Genomic DNA, 20,798 nt, shown 5'->3' with positions numbered 1-20,798 from the left:
GGGAAAATCCTAGCAGCAACGCGAGTTTTAGGTACATTAGTAGCGCAGGGACCGGTGCTACTAATAAGGCGCTACAGCTAACACTTAGCAGCAGCGCATGGGCGCCCGCGCTACTGGTATACAAGTGTAGCAGCAACGTGCTTCGTGCAAGCTCCCTACTGCTAATAGCTCTAGCGTGCTTGGGCTGGACGCGCTACTGCTACTGTCACGCTGCTGCTAACTTTCTCCACTCACTACTGCTAATTTTAGTAGTTTTTTTCTGCATATTTGTTTTGTATTTGAACAGGCTTTATACAAGAATCTTTAGCAGATACAAATGTCGTCATGATACACATACAAATGGCTGCGAGGCCACAAATGTAATCATCATCCAACACAAAGTGGTATCTCGTCATCATCTCGAAAATAGCGATACAAGTCTTGATTACTTGCAACTACATCGTCATCCATCTAAACAATGATTTACACGAGAAGAGCTATCACTTTGAGTGAGAGCGGAACTATGCAGTACATGAGTTCGTATCCCTCTCTCGCATTAGCGTGAACCTAAACTAACTACTGCCTGTCGCTCGGAAACCGGAAACCGGTACACCTGGGCCTGACACTTCGGCCACTCGTCGTATATATACTCCTGGCGTCGAATATTTGAAACTGCTCTTCCGTGATTGTCGGATTATCCTTTACAATCTCGGAGTAGGGTTCCTTCTTGTCGATGATCCTTGCTTTCACCCTTCTTTTCCAGGCGGCCAATGCGTCGCTAAACTTGGTCATGGCGTGTTTGTTTATCTTCTTCATTACCGGGTCCTTATCTGGATCTTTATAATCCTTTTCATTCCTGCCCGGGAACAAGAATATCTGGTGAAACTTCTTTAGGAGGGAGGTCCTCATATTATCTATCTTCTGTAGTTTCTCATCATTGATGGTGGCGGTTGTCCGTACGATGCAGCCTATTTGATTGCCATAGCACGCGCATGCTTCCTGGGGCGCTTTTGGCTCAAAATTGCCGTCGTCCACCTCCGTGACCACCAGTCTAGTAGTCCTGAGCTTGTTAGGAAGCCGTTGCCTCTTTCCTTTCGGTTCTACACTCAGCCTGAGCGCCCGTCTCGATCCCGGTCTCAGTCTCAGCGCCGGTCTCAGTCTCGTCCGCAAGGCTCAAAAATTTGTCTGCCGCCCGGTAGACGTCGTCGCAATCACCAGAACCCTGTCCTTCATCGTTGCTAGCCATGTTTCCTATGATTAAATCTAGTCGATTAATTCTAGACCTAATAAAATGAATAATGACATAAAAAAGGCCTATTGTTTTGCAGGAATGTTGACTCCTTCCCGGTGCGGCAAATCCCAGGCACTCGATATGTCCTAGTTTGTAGCACAAGTCATGCCGAAATTCATGGAAAATTTCGGCATGACCTTTGCTAAAAAGTGGACAAATCGAGAACCTGAATTTTGCCGGAACGGAAATGAATCAACATTCCGGCAAAACATAGGCCACTCGGCTTCATTCCCTGGAAACAACAAAAGGCCACTTGGGCACAATCGAACCACTTCAATGTCGATTATGATCAATGAGCAAACATAATTGAGGATTTTTCATATATCATGACCACTTCAAATTTGCATCTCCTAGTGTTTGACACTTCAAGAAAATCTACACAAATCTCATGCTCTCTGAAACTCAATTCAAAAACCAAATATAGATGGATGAACCCGAGAACTCAAATTATGAACCTAGAACTCAAATTATGTCCTAAATTTTTGTCCTAATAAAAATTCACTAAAAATTAAGAACCTACTAGACTTGCAACACAAATAGAAATTTATATTTTATATTGATTTTTTCTCTAAACTAAATCCTACCACCCTAGTTAACATCTAGTTAAACCTTACTTTCCTAACATTTGTAATTAAACACTACAACCCTAACCCTACTGCACTACTTAAGCATATATAATTTTTTTCCTACAGCGAGGGAGGCAGATGTGGCGAGGGAGGTAGGGGCGTCTCTATCAAAGCCCTATCTAAATTCTTTTTCTAACTAAATTCTTTTCCTAACTAAATTAACCTAACTAATTTAGAGAGAGAGAGAGGAGGGGTGGGGGCTTACAGAGGATGGCTCTGGTGGTGGCGTGGGAGGCAGTGGTGGCGAGGGAGGCAGCGGTGTCTTCGGTGACGGCGAGGGAGGCAGTTGTGGCGAGGGAGGATCCGGTGGCGTCGACTGCGGCTTCGGTGGTGTTGATGAGGCTCCGGTGGTGTCGACAGCGCGCGGCTCTGGTGGCTCCGGGGGTGTCGACGTCGGCAGGAGACGGCGGCGAAGCTGGGCGACAGCGAATCGGGCAGACGGTGGCGGGGTGGGTCAAGGGATTTGGGGGAGAAGTGCTGGCCGGGGCGAAACTGTTTTTTGGTTATGTCAAACTTAGCGGTAGCGCTTTTCACGAAACGCGCTATAGCTAAGTTAGCTATAGCGATTTTCACAAAATGCGCTATTGCTATAGCTATGTAATTTCCTTCATATTTCTTATTACATTTTCTGTTTCTACAGCGGGGGTCTAGGAAACGCGCTGTAGCTACGTTAGCTATAGCGCCTCTTACGAACAAACGCTACTGCTACGCCTTTCTCCTTTTTTCGCTTTTTCATTTATTTTGCTCTACATTTTATTTTTTCCTTTCTCCTTTTCTATTTCTTTCTTTTTCATTTACTTTTCTATTTGTTTTTCATTTTATTTTATTTCCATTAGCAGTAGCGCTCTTCGCGCGAAACGCGCTGCTACTTATGTCCTAGCGGTAGCGCGCTTCTCTCAGGACCGCTACTGCTATGCGTAGCCTATCGTTTTAGCAATGAGAATATTAGTCGTAGCGCTTTTTCATGTGCACGCGCTACTGCTACTATTGTATCTGTAGCGCGGTTTTCGCACGCGTGCTACTGCTACTTAGCACTAGCGCGCATTTTTGACACGCACTAATGCTAAATTTCTGTGTATAAGGGTTTCCCTAGTAGTGGCTCCTAGCTGAGTACTATGCCTACGGCTTTGCTTTAAGCATATATGATCTATGCCGATAGCTTTGCCGTAGGCATAGTCCTCGGCTAGGAGCTACCACATGGCATTTACGCCGACGGCTTTGCTGTAGGCATATATGCAAACCTATATTGATGAATAAATAATACAAGTTATATTGCAAAAGGTGAATAAAATAAACTATATTCATAATATATGGAACACTACAATTATTTGGTCAGAATAGTAAACAATAGACCTTATTAATATAAATGTCAATTACAAGTATTCTGGAATTACACTTAGAGGAAAAAGAAAGAAAAGAAGAAAGAAAGAGCCCTAAACTAAACCTATACTAAACTACCTAGTTCTTCATCTTCTGCTTCTTTCTTCCAGTTCATCAACCTGCAAAACGAGAAACAACAAGCCGGAAAAACTTGATCAAGGTTTAAATGTAGCATTCCCCTTAGCAAAATGTAGATAATATTGATGCCTACGGCCACCATCAGGGCCGTCGGCATAGAATTGACGGCGTCAGCCCGTTGTTTGTCCCTGGGCCACCAGGGCCACATCTATGCCGATGGCCTAACTATGACTGCGGCTACCGTAGGCATAGACCGATATATGACGACGGCCTAACTATGCCCACGACGGCCTAACTATGCCTACGGCTGCCGTAGGCATAGATGGAGGTATGCCGACGGCTTTTCCCAGGCAAAAAGTTGTCGGCATAGATAAGGCCGTAGGCATATTGGGTTATTCTTGTAGTGGTGTGCCTCGACTTCTCTGGTGGTTGGGGTCACCGGTGTAGGCGGATGATACATCTCCTGTATCTATAATTTTTTATTGTTCCATGCTATTATATGCATTTATATGCTATATACGTCTCCTTGGATGTTTTATATGCATTTATATGCTATTTTATATGATTTTTGGGACTAACCTATTAACCTAGAGCCTAGTGCCAGTTTATGTTTTTTCCTTGTTTTAAAGTATCGCAAAAAAGGAAAATCAAACGGAGTCCAATTGACCTGAAACTTCACGGAACTTATTTTTGGACCAGAAGAAGCCCACGGAGTATCGGAGTTGGGCCAGGAGAGTCTCGGGCTGCCCACGAGGGTGGGGGGCGCGCCCACACCCCCTGGGCACGCCCCCTGCCTCGTGGACAGCCCGGAGGTCCACCGACGTACTTCTTCCTCCCATATATACCCATATACCCTAAAAACTTCGGGGAGCACAATAGATCGGGAGTTTCGCCGCCAGAAGCCTTCGTAGCCACCGAAAACCAATCTAGACCCGTTCCAGCACCCTGCCGGAGGGGGGAATCCCTCTCCGGTGGCCATCTTCATCATCCTGGTGCTCTCCATGACGAGGAGGGAGTAGTCCACCCTCTGGGCTGAGGGTATGTACCAGTAGCTATGTGTTTGATCTCTCTCTCTCGTGTTCTTGAGGTGGTACGATCTTGATGTATCGCGAGCTTTGCTATTATAGTTGGATCTTATGATGTTTCTCCCCCTCTACTCTCTTGTAATGGATTGAGTTTTTCCTTTGAAGTTATCTTATCGGATTGAGTCTTTACGGATTTGAGAACACTTGATGTATGTCTTGCGGTGCTTATCTGTGGTGACAATGGGATATCACGTGATCCACTTGATGTATGTTTTGGTGATCAACTTGCGGGTTCCGCCCATGAAACTATGCATAGGGGTTGGCACACGTTTTCGTCTTGACTCTCCGATAGAAACTTTGGGGCACTTTTTAAAGTACTTTGTGTTGGTTTGAATAGATAAATCTGAGATTGTGTGATGCATATCGTATAATCATACCCGCGGATACTTGAGGTGACATTGGAGTATCTAGGTGACATTAGGGTTTTGATTGATTTGTGTCTTAAGGTGTTATTTTACTACGAACTCTAGGGCTGTTTGTGACACTTATAGGAATAGCCCAACAGATTGATCGGAAAGAATAACTTTGAGGTGGTTTCGTACCCTACCATAATCTCTTCATTTGTTCTTCGCTATTAGTGATTTTGGAGTGACTCTTTGTTGCATGTTGAGGGATAGTTATATGATCCAATTATGTTATTATTGTTGAGAGAATTTGCACTAGTAAAAGTTGTATGAACCCTAGGCCTTGTTTCCTAGTATTGCAATACCGTTTATGCTCACTTTTATCATTAGTTACCTTACTATTTTTATATTTTCATATTACAAAAACCTTTATCTACCATTCATATACCACTTGTATCACCATCTCTTCGCCGAACTAGTGCACCTATACAATTTAACATTATATTGGGTGTGTTGGGGACACAAAATAATATTTGTTATTTGGTTGCAGGGTTGCTTGAGAGAGATCGTCTTCATCCTACGCCTCCTATGGATTGATAAACCTTACGTCATTCACTTGAGGAAAATTTGCTACTGTCCTACAAACCTCTGCACTTGAAGGTCCAACAACGTCTACAAGAAAAAGGTTGTGTAGTAAACATCAGCGGAGTCGCAACCCGCGGCAACCGTAGAAGCAGGCTCCATCAGGGAACGCGACAGGAACGCGCCACCGGAGACGCTTCATGATGGTGCCAAGCGCGCGACAGCGATCCGGACGCAGGTAGCAGCAAACCCTCTCGGCCAGCAGCGAGACCGGCGCTAATAGCACTTCCTCTCCAGGGGTCTCGCACGGGAGCTATAGGACAGTGTGGCACAGAGTGTGGCTGCACCGGTGATCTCGCAATCACCGTCCAAGGTGGCGGAGGCGAGACCGGCGTAGTCCGCTACAACTCTGAATCTCGGTCGCAGGCTAGTGAGTACCGCCTTCTTCGAGGACCCCCCAGCTTGCTTATAGTAATTCGATGACCGATCATCCGAGTCACTCTGATGTGGCATGGCGTGCACGCTAGATGTTTGCTCATTTGCTTCTGTTGTCTATGGTATGTTCTTTCCACTGAATGTTTTTACCCCTAAGACTCTGCTCCCCCGGGACGATCTCCACTAGTGCCGCTGCCGGTGGATGCACCAGTCACCGATGATGCTTGCTAAAATTCCACATGTTGTGGTGGCGACGACGAACTTGCCTACATGTGCACAGAGACATCTTCTAGCCCCTTGTCAAGGCAAGTCACAACCTAAGGCTTGATCTTCGATCTTGGACTGGTGTTTGATATGTAGGTAATTGTTTATATGATGGATATGTGCAGGCAAGGAGCAGACTGATTTTTGTGTACAACCTGGCTTCTTCTTGAAAGGGTTTGCGTTCAGTTTATGGCTGGTTGTTGGGGTGTTGGATGATGCGCAGGCATGGGTCACCAATGCTTTCTATGATCCATGGAACGGTAATGACTGCCTAATTCACAAGGGATGGATTTTGATTGTTAATATAATTCAGTACTGTATCCAAACTTTTCTGAATCAGTTATCCGTGTAATGTATCCAAAATTTTCCAAACCACTTATTCGTGAGCAGCCTATCTATCCAAGATTATGTAGTTTTGATTTTGGTGTGCAAACAAATTAGAATGAAAATGACTCCATGTCAAGCATGCATTGGTTGAATATGAATTTTAACCAATAATTTGTAGCACATGTCATTCAAAATAGAAGCAGCTAAACAAATTCCGAAGGTCTACATAGTTCGTTGGGCATCTGTCATTAATACTTAATTTTCAATGAGAGCTACCTCGCAGTGTGGTATTTTTTTAGAAAGGAGGCGCTTGCCCGGCCTTAGAATGAGGCCCTTATGAGTCCGACAAGCCCGCCAAGCGGCCAAGCCCAAGTACTGACCACAAATCTAACGAACTAACAAGTGCCAAAGCTAGGATAAAGCTAGGAAAAGGGGTACAAGCCCGTAGGCGGATACATAGCGGCGCAGCGCTAGAGCAATAAAAGTGACCGACGATGGCTCTCGAGGTAGCAAGTGCTCCATGAAGGCGCCGGTCTCGGTTCCCTATGATGTGCGTCGAAGCTCAGTGCACCTTACCCGCACCCTTCTGACGAGATCCTCCACGAGTCCTCTGTCCCGACGCTTTGCCAGCAGCTTCCATAGCTGCAGGAAAGACACCATTTTATATAACATATCAGCAGGATGTCTGATAAAAACTCCCTCTATGAGCGCTTTATTTCGAGTAGTCCACAGGGACCATGCTAAGGCCCCAAATCCTAGCCATGTCATCCTCTTATCCCTCCCAGACGTCGTGGCCGTAAGCCGGTAAAATTCTGTGAACCCACTTGGGTTCCACGTGGACCCCGTTGCTGAGAGAACCGCACTCCACATAAATCTAGCCATAATGCATCGGAACAGGATGTGATCCCGATCGTCGATGTCGCCACACCACACACATCTGCCATCTCCCGGGCCTTGTCACTTTTGGACCTGGTCCCCTCTTGCAATTCTATTACGGGCGACTTGCCATAGGAAGATCTTGATTTTGGATGGCAATCTCGCATCCCACAACCCTGACAAGTCGCATGGGGTTGCATGTTTGAAAATCTCCTTGTACAATGAGCCTGTGGAGAATTGTCCGGATGACTCAAGTCCCCAAACAACCTCATCCTTTTCAGGACTCAGTCTATACCCTCTCATCTTATCTCGTAACTCATCCCACTCAGAATTTTCTGCAACCCCTAAAGGGCGCCGGAAGCGCGGAGACCACTGTCCTTGCCGCCAACACTTAGCCACTTTGGCATTCTGATTTTCGGCAATCGCAAATGAAGCCGGAAAACCACCCCGAAGACTCCTCTCCTCGCACCAAATGTCCAACCAGAAGCACGCGGCCTTGTCATTACGCACATAAAACCGAGTCCCTAACCTGAGAAGAGGTTGAACTTTCCTAACATCCCTCGCGAATTGCGACATTTTGACATTCCTCCTAAATTCCACCCCTCCTTCCTCCAAGTATTTCCGCCTGAATATATCTAACCAAAGGCCCCCTTGGCCGGTTAGAATTTTCGACGCCCACTTAGTCATGTGACACCAGTTCATTATTTTGGAATTAATCACCCCAAGCCCACCTTTCTCCTTAGGCTCGCAAATGTTTTCCCAACATACCATATGGTACTTCTGTTTCCCATTCTCTTTTGCCCAGAAAAGGCGGGATCAAATCTTATTTTGTTTTGCATGGATCACGTCCTGGAGGAGGTAAAAACCCATAACAAACATGGGAATGTTTGTTAGGCAATCGTTTATTAGAACCAAGCGCCCCCTAGAAGCTAGGAACTTTCCTTGCCAGGGCTCCACTCTTGCCGCTGCTTTGTCTACTACCGGCTGTAATTCCCCCATGGTTAACAGTGTAGTATTTTTAACCAAGATATTTGTTTTGTTCCATTACCAACTGAGCATAGGTTCATATATTGTTAGGTGACAAAGATGCAGCTCCAAAAAAGGAAATAGAGATGGGTTCAGATATTGTGATACATATGTTGTCATGTTAGGAATATTTATTAGGACTCCATTCAGTTGTACATATAAAAGATGACTGCTTCTGTATTTTCGCCAAATAGTTTTATGATGATCTTGTCAATAGATTGCTACTAGGTCATCTGTTGTATGTAATTTTGAGGTCTTCAGTCCCGGTTCATAAGGGCCTTTAATCCCGGTTCCAGAACCGGGACTAAAGGGTCGGTACTAATGCCTATCCCTTTAGTCCTGGTTCAATCCAGAACCGGGACTAAAGGGCTAAAGGAAATTTTATGATTTTTTTTGAAATATATTTTTGAATTTTTTTATTTCAAATTTCTAGATTATTTTAACCTCTAGTCTGTAATCACCACCCCTCATCACTTCTCAATTTATCCTCTAATCACCTCTCATCATTCCAAATCATCTAACTTCCTAAACGGTCACCCATCCTCCCACTCCCCCAGCCTAAGCACACTTAACTTCCGGGTTCTATTCCCCCTCGCTCCAAGTCTGCACTTGTTGTTTTCCTGACAATACTAAGATGTCAATCCTATTAACCTTCAGGAATTTTGCTTGAGCATGAAGTGACACATTTCATAGTTTTATTTTGAAACTATTGTTTTAAAAACAATAATTATTTAGTAACACTAATATTTCTTGAATAATTAGTTTGACCATTGTTTGACCACAGTTTGACCACAGTTTGACCAGATTTAACCAAAATTGAAATTACAGAAATAATTATTTAGTAAGACTAATATTCTAGAATAGTTAGTTTGACCATTGTTTGACCATAGTTTGCCCACTGTATGATTTTTTTTCGATTTTTTTTCACTCTAGATCTTAAAAGCCCCGTAACATTTTTTCCTATTAGGTTTTTGAGGATTTTGAAAATGTTTAACGGGGTTCCCCCGGTTAAATTCGGATGTAACTTTTCGAGTAGATGATTTTTCATATAAAAAACTTTTTCATCCGAGTTAGTATGCAAAAGTTATGCCCATTTTTACAAATTTCAGAGAAATTTTGCAAATAAAGTCAAAATTCACATTTGCAAATTTTCCCAACAACTAGACCACATATCACATGGGAAACTTATTTTCTTTTATTTTTTTGACATTTCCATCATTTTCTTTTATTTTTTTAAAAACTGAAAAGGCGATCCACAGGGGGGGGTAGAGTTTGAAAATGGGACCTTTAGTACCGGTTCGTGGCACGAACCGGGACTAAAGGTCTCAACCCCATTAGTCCCGGTTTGAGGCACGAACCGGGACCAATGGTTGTGGGCCAGGAGCGAGGCCCATTGGTCCCGGTTCATCCCACCAACCGGGACCAAAAGGTCCAGATGAACCGGGACCAATGGCCCACGTGGCCCGGCCGGCCCCCTGAGCTCACGAACCGGGACCAATGCCCCCATTGGTCCCGGTTCTGGACTGAACCGGGACTAATGGGCTGACCCGGCCTGCACCAAAGCCCTGTTTTCTACTAGTGATGATACCGGGGACATAGCTTGTACGTGTTGTTCAAAGATGTAATTTAGATTCTTTTTATGAGGTTATGCGAATCCGTGTTAACTTGATGCCAATTGCTGAATCTTCCATATATTAATGTATGCCTATTTCTACCAGTGCCCTTCTATCCATAGCTAAATTTGAAGGATACATGAAGTGAGAGTGTTGGTAACTGACAATGTATTTATTTGGTTATTCAAAGCTACTCGCTCTGTAACCAAATTCGGAGGGACTATGCGACACTCTTTGTTCAATTACTACTTATCTAGGAATTTCATTCTACAATACTTTTTTTAAATTCACTCAAATTAATGTTGCATCAGTTTCTAGACTTCAAGGTATAACACTCTACAGTGGACTTGTGAAATCTGAGATTTAGTGTTTAGAATGTTATGATTTCCAAAAATCTTGAACGTAAACCAGCAAATGTGTGATGTCCATACAAAAAAGTTGCTAGAATTTTGATATTTGAATTGAGATTCACACATGTCTTACTGTTACCTTCCCCTTGAATAATTATTTGAATTGAGATTCACACATGATATTTGAATTTTGTAGTAGCCATCTCTAGATCAAAATATAAAAATAAGATGCTCTACGTGAAGGCGAAGCTAATGTTTTTCTTGCTACTGCAACAATGCATTCTGTAGCATTCTATTTATTTTGTATTCGTTGAAAAAAATTAAAGGCACAATAATATATTTTTTGTGATCTTTATCCTAACTGGACCATGCTAAAGATATATTTTTTGAAGGCATCGTTGAGACGGCAAAGGACACCTTTGTTATGTGATCCTTATCCTAACTGGCAAAAAAAAATTGAAGGCGCAAAAATACATTTTTTGTATTCTATTACCCGTGGCAACGCACGGGCATTCAGCTAGTTCCTATGTAAGAGGCTTACGAAATCTGTACGTGCCATTTTATGTCGATTGAACTGTCCCACGATTTTAGGTAAACTGCAATCCATTTCAACTACTAGTACGTACATATAGTATACTTCAAAATCGTTCGTAGGAATAGAATAGCACTGCTTAAAACAGAAAGAAAAAGAGAAACATGGTTCGTTCCGATAATTATGGCGCCATCCCATGACTGACTGCACGTCAGATTTGATCCACTACTCACCGCAATGCCCGCACACAAAAATTCGAGAGGTCATGCACGTGCTACATTACTTGCATGCAATAGAAAATACTGAAAAAACAGACATGCACAGATTCATGGCTAACAGTCTCGCCCCAGCCGACGCCGCCGCGTCCTATCGCTGCCAGTGTGCATCGTCACCGATATCGACAATGGAGTTCTCTGCGCCTCTTCCTGCTCCGTCCAACACCCCCATGTGCTCTGCCCTTTTCTACGGTGATCGCGGCTACACTGCGGGAGTTCGCCGAATGAGCCAGAGGTAGGGGGCTGCCCCCCTCACGCCATGGCTCTTTGTGGAGCCGTCGTGGCGCTGCCAAAGGGAAGACGGCCGCTTGGGCCGGGGCTTCCCCTCCATTATCGCACTGCACCCTGGCATGTCCATTTTGCATCATGCTTTTATATCGATATTTATTGCATTATGATCTGTTATTACACATTATGTCACAATACTTATGCCTATTCTCTCTTATTTTACAAGGTTTATATAAAGAGGGAGAATGCTGACAGTTGGGATTCTGGGCTGGAAAAGGAGCAAATATTAGAGACCTATTCTGCACAGCTCGAAAAGTCCTGAAACTTCACGGAAGTCATTTTCAGAATATATAAAAAATACTGAGCGCAAGAAGTTCCAGAGGGGGGCCACACCCTGGCCACGAGGGTGGGGGGCACGCCCTACCCCCCTGGGCGCGCCCCCTGCCTCGTGGGCCCTCTGGTGGCCCTCCGATGCCCTTCTTCTGCTATATGGAGTCTTTCGTTTAGGAAAAAATCATAAGCAAGCTTTCGGGACGAGACTACGCCGCCACGAGGCAGAACCTTGGTGGAGCCAATCTAGGTCTCTGGCGGAGCTGTTCTGCCGGGGAAACTTTCCTCCAAGAGGGGGAAATCATCGCCATCGTCATCACCTACGATCCTCTCATCGGGAGGGGGTCAATCTCCATCAACATCTTCACCAGCACCATCTACTCTCAAACCCTAGTTCATCTCTCATATCCAATTCTTGTCTCTAAGTCCGGGATTGGTACCTGTGGGTTGCTAGTAGTGTTGATTACTCCTTATAGTTGATACTAGTTGGTTTATTTGGTGGAATATCATATGTTCAGATTCTATATGCATATTAATAGCCCTCTGATTATGAACATTAATATGCTTTGTGAGTAGTTACGTTTGTTTCTGAGGACATGGGAGAAGTCTTGCTATTAGAAGTCATGTGAATTTGGTATTTGTTTGATATTTTGATGAGATGTATGTTGTCTCTCCTCTAGTGGTGTTATGTGAACGTAGACTACATGACACTTCACCATTATTTGGGCCTAGAGGAAGGCATTGGGAAGTAATAAGTAGATGATGGGTTGCTAGAGTGACAGAAGTTTAAACCCTATTTTATGCATTGCTTCGTAAGGGGCTGATTTGGATCCACATATTTCATGCTATGGTTAGGTTTACCTTAATACTTTTGTTGTAGTTGCGGATGCTTGCAATAGAGGTTAATCATAAGTGAGATGCTTTTCCAAGTAAGGACAGCACCCAAGCACCGGGCCACCCACATATCAGATTATCAAAGTACCGAACGCGAATCATATGATCGTGATGAAACCTAGCTTGACGATAATTTCCATGTGTCCTCGGGAGCGCTTTTCTCTATATAAGAATTAGTCCAGGCTTGTCCTTTGCTACAAAAAGGATTGGGCCACCTTGCTGCACTTTATTTACTTTTGTTACTTGTTACTTGTTACAAATTATCTTATCACAAAACTATCCGTTACCTATAATTTCAGTGCTTGCAGAGAATACCTTGCTGAAAACCGCTTATCATTTCCTTCTGCTCCTCGTTGGGTTTGACACTCTTACTTATCGAAAGGACAACGATAGATCTCCTATACTTGTGGGTCATCACACCCAGGCGGCGCCATGCCAATGCTCTTAGTCCCAACCCCGCCTGCTCACCTCTCCGCCGTGGTGGCGACATCGATTGACTCCCAGGCCACGCCCACCTTGTCTTCCTGCACCGTCGACGATCCGGTGGCTGGGGCCCCGTCCCCAACTGTTGTCCCGACGAAAGTCAGCACCGCGGTCAGCCCTGCCACCGCGCCAAGATTGCTCTGGTCTACGATGTTGACGCCAACGAGGCTGGCGCCGTTCGCGCTGCCCGTGCTCTGCCTAGCTTCACCATGATCGGTGTTAGGAGTCCAGCCAGGAGAGCACACCAGTCCGAAGGGTTCTTTTGGATCTTCGTGCCGTCAGCCACGTCCACTTCTCATTCACTTCAGCGTGTTTGGTTCGGGGTAATTAGTGATGGGGAATGGGAGTTGAGGGGTGAGGATATTAAAAGTCCACTATTTGATTAGAGAGAATGGGAGTTTAAGTGGGAAGGGGAATGTGAGTTGAGGAAGCCAATTTCCAGAGATTTCTTCCTAGGGGTACCCTGTTAATTCGTGAGCACAGTTTTATCCCACGCCAATTCCCATCATATGCCAAACAAGAGAATGGGAGTAAAAATCTACTTCCCATGCCTAATACCTTCATAAAAACCCTTGTGCAAACTCCTATTTCCCCTGCCCAAGTGTTTACCAAACAGGCTGTGCTCTATGGCTTGTGGTGTTTCTATGTTTATATGTTATGAATCAGTCTTCTTTCTCCATGCTCTCTTGGAACGTTCGCGGCCTCGGAGACATAGATAAGTGCAAAGACGTCCTCTCTGAAATCATCACGATTAACCCCTCTCTCGCTCTTCTGCAAGAAACAAAACTACTCCCTCCGTCCATGAATAAGTGTATATCTAGCTATTGTTCTAAGTCGACCAACTTTATAGAAAAGAATAGTAGCATATATGACATCTAATTGATATATCATGAAAGTAATTTTAAAACGAATCTAACGACACTAATTTACTGTTATAAATGCTGCTACTTTTTTTATAAAGTTGGTCTAAGTTTTAAAACTTTGACTTAGTACAAAATCTAGATGTACACTTATTCGTGGACGGAGGGAGTAGACGTCCTGGCTACCCCTAAATTAAAGGCCACTGCTATGCGTAAGTTGGATGATGGACATGATTTGTAAACCGCCTTGGCGACCGTTCGATGAAAGTTAGCGCGCCCGACCGATCTGTGACAACTGGACTACGTGCACACTTCCTTCACCAACGCAACGCCCATCGTCTTTCTCCTCTTTGTCTTGCATCCTCCACGCCCATCAATCCACACAACGTCTCTCTCTCTACAGCCAACAGAGATCATGCTTCACCCACCGTGGCACTTGCTCCGGCGACCTCGCAGCACCGGCATTGCCAGCGAGTGCTCCAGTACACCACCGAGTGCTATATCGCAGCTCCGAGAGTCTACGGTGACCATTGCATGGCAGCATCGGGAGCCGCCGCCGCTGCTCCATGGTAGCACCGAGTGCGGTAAAGCTTCAAAGCAAGACCGACGACATCCGGCGATGCTCCATTGAAGCTCCATGGAAGCACCGCGCAGCACCGGAAAGCTCCAATGCAACACTAATGGGCATCCCACAAAGCTTCATGGCAGCACCGCACGATGATGAATGCTTCATTGTAGCACCGGTGGCCGGTGACGAGGACTTCATTGCAGGATTGGCGGCGACGACTTCAATGCAGCACTGGTGATGGGTTCCAGGCTTGTAGCACGACGAAAGTTGCAATGCAGCACGTCAGACACTCCCCCTCCGCAGCGCCGGCGACACTCTGCAGCACCGGCGGGCAGCGCCCTCGTTGCATTGAAGCGGATGGTCCTTCGCGACACCACGACGGCTCCGTCATGAAGCACTGGTGGCTCGCTTCTTGGCAACATCCAGCGCCGACAGTCGGCTCGCCACAAAACACCATCCGGCTTGCCGCCGGTCAGGTCCCCCCAAACAGCAGCGAGGTCATGCCCTGACTTGCAAAATCACAGTGGCTCCCGTAAAAAGCACCGGCGGGTGAACCTCCTTTACATGGCTCGCGGATTCCCTGCAGCATGAGGGCATGTACAATGGTGACATATGGATACAGATGCCCATGAAAAATGTAGCTTGAGGCATATATATATTGATTTTATTCTCCCCTACGGAAGCTACTACTTGTGGGCCTCGTCAAAGAATAGAAAGTGAACTCCCACTACACATGCATCCCTACTATCCACTTTAATTTTTTCACTTTTATGCATTGGACCACACTTTTTCTCCCCGAGCACCCGCCTCTTGCCGAGGATCCCGCTACACCATCCGAACCTACTTTTCTAGATATTGGATCCTACATGGTCTGCGGAGCATCACCCTCTGGCTATGCATTGGCCATGCCCTAAAGCACCAGCGAGGGGCGGTGGTTGGACAGGCCAGAGGAGCACTAGCTCATGGAAGGAGAGACGCTTGGGGATAAAGGAGAGAGAGAAAGGGGGAGCTCGCGGACGGGATCAAGCGCGAGGATGGGAGGCCGAGAAGATAAGGGAAAGGTAAGTGGTGTGCTTGTCCTGCTAGAACACGTGGCACAAGATGAAGGCGACTTAAAGGAGTGAGAAATCAATCGGTTGAAAAGAAGAATTTTTCCTCTTTTTTATGCAATCACTAGAACTTTCGTCATAAATCTTTCTGAAACTTTGAACAGTAAAAATAAAAATCCATCTTAACGAATAGGCAGTGCTCCTGACATGTTTTCCGGAAAAAATATATATGGAATAACACCAATTTCTCATCTCTGAATGAATGGTTTTAAAACAAGCATTTATTATTTACATTGATCCCTGCATGCTCGTTGGCACTTTCCAATTTCCGCAGACAGGGACTACCAGTGGATGGCGTAGACGGTGCCGGCGCCGGCGTTGGCGAAGATGGTGATGAGCACGTGCTCCTTCACGTTGAACGGCCCCGGGTTGAGGGTGAATTCGTACGGCCTGCCGCGGAAGAAGGCGCGCTCGGGGAGCGCCGTGGCCATGAGGCGGCCGAGCGGCACCACGGCGATCTGGGCCGAGATGGCGGTGATGGTGAGCGGCTCCTTGCGGTACCAGAAGAACTGGTTGAGGAAGGAGAGCACGGCGCAGGACGCCATGCCGAGGACCCACATCCTGAAGGTGAGACGGGCGTGTCCCGGTCGTCGCCCACGGGCACCGTCAGCGCCACCTGCTCGATCGGCGAGTTCTCCTCCTCCTCCTCATCGGGCTCCGGCGAGCTCCGCGACGTCGACGGCACTGGATGGAGAGGACAGGCCGGTTAAAATGGCCAGCAGCAGGAGCCGGAGCAGAGGTGTGCCGTGTATGTGTGCGTCGAGGTGATACCGTCGCCATGGCCGCGGTGCAAGAGCTCCCCCTCCTGCTCCTCCTCTGCTTCTCGGTGCATGGCGCACAAGTTAGCTTCCTGTCGCATAATCCCAGCTTGCTCAGCGCCTCAGCCCCTCAATTCCCAACGCCGCCAGCCAGCGCTGATTATCCTCTCCATAAGGCAGCGCAGCGCAGCGCGCGTACGGAAATCCCGAAGATTAAGCGCCACAGTTGGTACGTGCGATCCTTTTCTTTTTGGAAAGAATGAGCGATCTTAGCGTGTTTTCCTTTTATTACGAGATCTCAGTGTAGGTGATTAGAATAAACCAGATCCCAGCGTGCTTTCTTTCCTTTTTTGAGCGGTAGATCCCAGCGAGTACGTACTTTGGGTCAGCCCAGTACACAGAAAAACACCTAGGTTGGGGGCCCTTTGCGTCGGGCGGGCCGGGCCTGAAGACTTTGGAGAACCCATCCAAAAGACAGGTGGCTCGTATACCCGAGTCAGGCTGGATAGGGCTTTGGGCTTGGTGGATTGGTGTGGTTTTGTTCCCATCGGCGGCTGTAGAACACATTACAGTCGCGACTTCGAATCATTCGGCCATCTTACTACAGCTAACCCAACCGACTGGAGGAGCCAAAAAAGCCAAGCAGTTCAGGTACAAAGTAATGTGGGAGAGTCACCCATACTTGAAACCCGCGGTGCATGCAGCGTGGGAGCCCAATGGCCATAATCTGACGGTGGATGAAGTCCGTGCGAATCTCGAGGCTCTAGCGAATAACCTGGGCGACTGGTCGCGAACCACGTTCGGGAGTGTTAGAGGAGAAATACGCTGTTTAAAAAAGGGGCTAGATCGCCTGCGGAGCGACTGCATGAGAGTGGGCCCTTCTCACGTTTCTTTCACATGCGGGCTTCCATGCGGAGGAGGAAGAACTTAATCAAGGCTCTGCAAAAACAGGATGGACAAGAAACCACGGAGCTAATGGAAATGCAGCAGATGGCACTTGATTTCTACGAACAACTATATACCTCAGATGGAGTTGAGGGAATACATGACGTTCTTCAGCACGTGCCATTGAAGGTTACTCCGAAGATGAATGCATCACTTTTGGCCCCGTATGAGGCGAAGGAGGTTAAGAGCGCTCTTTTCGAGATGTTTCCTACAAAAGCCCCAGGTCCAGACGGATTTCCAGTTCACTTGTTTCAGAGACATTGGGATGTATGTGGCGAAGCAGTAACTAGGGCAGTATTGGCTAGTGTTAGGGGAGAGGAGAGGCCTGCATGCTTGAATGATACCCTGCTGGTCCTTATTCCGAAGGTATCAAATCCAACTTTGCTCTCTCAGTTCCGCCCTATAAGTTTGTGTAATGTTTTTTACAAGATACTGGGCTCATTCAAAGAAGGGGACTTTTAAATACTTGAGTAACAGAGTTTGGGACAAGGTGAAGGGATGGATGAGCAAATGTTTGTCTGCTGGTGGGAAAGATGTGCTAATTAAATCGGTGGCCCAAGCTATCCCGGTGTTCCCTATGTCATGTTTCAAACTCCCAAGAGGCTTATGTGATCACATCAAATCCATCATCAGGAAATTTTGGTGGGGCTGCAAGCAGGGAGAACGCAAGTCGGCTTGAGTGTCATGGGATGTGATGGCACGTCTGAAACACCTAGGCGGGCTGGGCTTTAGAGATCTTGAGATTTTCAACCTATCTTTGTTGGCACGTTAGGCTTGGAGACTCTTGCAAGAACCAATGAGCTTAAGCGCAAGAATACTGAAGGCTGCATACTACCCTGACAGGACGATCCTTAACACTGAGTTGGGGTCTAGACCTTCTCAGATATGGCGAGCTATCCTGGAGGGGCTGGATTTGGTAAAGCAGGGAATCATTCGCCGGATTGGTAATGGCCAAAAAACAGATATATGGAACGATAACTGGATACCGAAGGAGATGACACCACGACCCATCACGTCGCTAGTGGTCAATCCCCCAAGGTATCTATCGGGGTTGCTCTCCCCGGCAACAGCCTCGTGGAATGAGACTTTAGTCCAAACAATTTTCCTGCCTATAGATGCGGATGCTATTATGAAGATCCCGGTATGCACTCATAATATAGAGGATTTTTGGGCTTGGAACCCGGACAAGAAAGGAAAATTTAGTGTTAGCTCAGCATATAAATTTTTGCTCAAGACAAAGTTGCAGAGGGTGGAGTGGCTGAACGGAGGCAGTGGATCATCTCACTCTGACAAACATAAAAAAGCTTAGACCTCTCTGTGGAAATTGAAAATCCCGTTGAAGGTGAGAATCTTCCTACGGAGGCTTGCTCATCATTCACTCCCCACAACGGATGTTCTAAAGAGACGAAACATGTCGGTTTGAGATGTATGCCCGATGTGTGGATATGAGGACTCATGGCGCCATGCTTTGGTTGCATGCACGATGTCCTATTGCGTTTGGGCGCTTTCAGATGAAACACTGGTGTCACTCATGTCTGAAAACGAGGAATCCAACGCAAGGATATGGTTGTTTGAACTCAATGAGAAGATGGACCATGCTAGTTTTATAAGGATGGTCATCACGCTGTGGTCAATATGGTATACCAGGAGAAAGGCCATCTATGAATCGATTTTTCAGAGCCCCCAACACACGACGTCTTTTATCAACAACTACATTGACGAGCTGGGACACATGAGCGCGGGACGAGTGCATGAAAGTACTTGTATTGTTGCACCACCATGACCGAAGCAGTGGCTTCCTCCACTGAGCGGCATTGCGAAGATTAATGTGGATGGGGCTGTGGTGAGATCACGGAGAGGTGGTGTAGTTGCAGCTTTATGCCGCGACCAGGATGGACAATATTTGGGGTCATCGGCGGTGGTTTACTATGGGATCACTGATCTCTTAACTTTGGAGACTTATGCATGCTGTGAGGCCCTTGCTTTGGCCGACGACCTGGGAGAGCAGAAGGTTTGCGTGGCCTCGGACTGCCAAGAGGCAGTGAATGACATCAACAGGGGAACAGGAGGCCCCAATGCCGCTTTGGTGCATGAAATAATGAACCACTATAATAGCTTTATTTCTTTCTCTTTTGTTTTTGAGCGTAGGAACTTTAATTTTGAAGCTCAGAATCTCGCCAAGTTTGCTTGTAACCTAGATATAGGCAGACATGTTTGGTTGGGCACCCCCCCCATGACCCAAACCTTGTACCTATGACAATTGCTTTTGAATGAATAAAGCAGGCGAGATTTCTCAAAAAACTAGTTGAGTACTCTCGTTGTAAAGATCACTCCTACTCCCCTGGTTGCGACAAGTGGCGCACATGCAGCGCGCCACTTGTCGCAACCTGAGAGTTTTTTCTTTTTTCGTAGATCCGTTTATTCAAAACGTTGTATCACTCAAACCGTGCGTCCAAATCTCAAACCGCTTTCACATTAGATTCCTCGCGTCGAGAACTTCAAACCTAGATCCCATGTTGTTAAGTTTTGACAAATTTTTTATATGAAAAAAGGATGAAAAAACTGGAAGAAAAAACCGAACCGGAAGCATGGGTTTTTTTTCCTTTCCGAAAGAGGCACACCCGTGCCTCTCACGAAATCACAACCGTGCCTCTCGTGGAAGCAAAACCGTGACTCTCGCGAAAGGAAAAAAACAGAAAACACATTTTTTCCGTTTCCGAGAGGCACGACCGTGACTCTCGCGAAAGCAAAACCGTACCTCTCGCGGAAGCAAAACCGTGACTCTCGCGAAAGGAAAAAAAGCGCGTTTTTTCGTGCAAATTTTTTCCCTAAATTTTTTTAGCGAAAAGCTAAGAAAAACCGGTGAAAAACCGAAACGTCGAAAACCCCCCTGAAAAAATCGTTTAAAAGCCAAAAACGCGTGCGGAAAAATAAATAAAAAACATAATCTGGTGAAAGCATTTAGAGCGCGACACGTAACGAATGGCTGAGAGCACGCCAAGTGGCGTTGATCATTGCGAGGCTCCCGAAGGAGCGCTCGTTAACTAGTTGCTCTCCTCTTTTATTCTCCTAGCATACACATATAAAATTCATGTTTTAATTTATTGTCAAGTAGAGTCTCTGATCTTTATGAGAAAAACATTGATTCTAGATATTGCAGTCACTAAAATCATTGATCAGGTAGAGCTCCATATATAGTTCCACTAAAAAAACACAGCCAGAGTTCCATTGCCTCTTCCAGTCACAGCATCAGTTTCTAACCTGGAGTCACTAAATTATTAGAAGCAGCCATGCATGCGCGGATGATGTATCTCGTGGCTGGTATTTTTATTCGATGCATGCATGATGAATCTCATTGCCGACGGGAATTAGTTAGTTTGTGTACTGACAGGAGGGAGCCACGTACCACCGGTCACGTTCCTGGTCAGGTTCCACTAGTGCAGAACCGGGCAATAGCACCGGTTCATAAGGCCCTTTAGTGCCGGTTTGGTAACCGGCCCTAAAATGTAGGCACTAAAGTCCCCCCCCCCCCCTTAGTACCGGTTCAGCACGAACCGATG

At 46.1% G+C, this 20,798-nt stretch overlaps 1 pseudogene; it reads left to right on the top strand.

Moving 5' to 3' along the window:
* Positions 1-5,876: 5,876 nt before the first annotated feature.
* On the top strand, positions 5,877-16,245 carry LOC123129454 (uncharacterized; annotated as a pseudogene).
* Positions 16,246-20,798: the final 4,553 nt, after the last annotated feature.

This window comes from Triticum aestivum, chromosome 6A, assembly GCF_018294505.1.
Source record: "Triticum aestivum cultivar Chinese Spring chromosome 6A, IWGSC CS RefSeq v2.1, whole genome shotgun sequence".
Taxonomy (NCBI): Eukaryota; Viridiplantae; Streptophyta; class Magnoliopsida; order Poales; family Poaceae; genus Triticum; species Triticum aestivum.
This window is presented reverse-complemented; position numbering and strand designations above follow the sequence as displayed.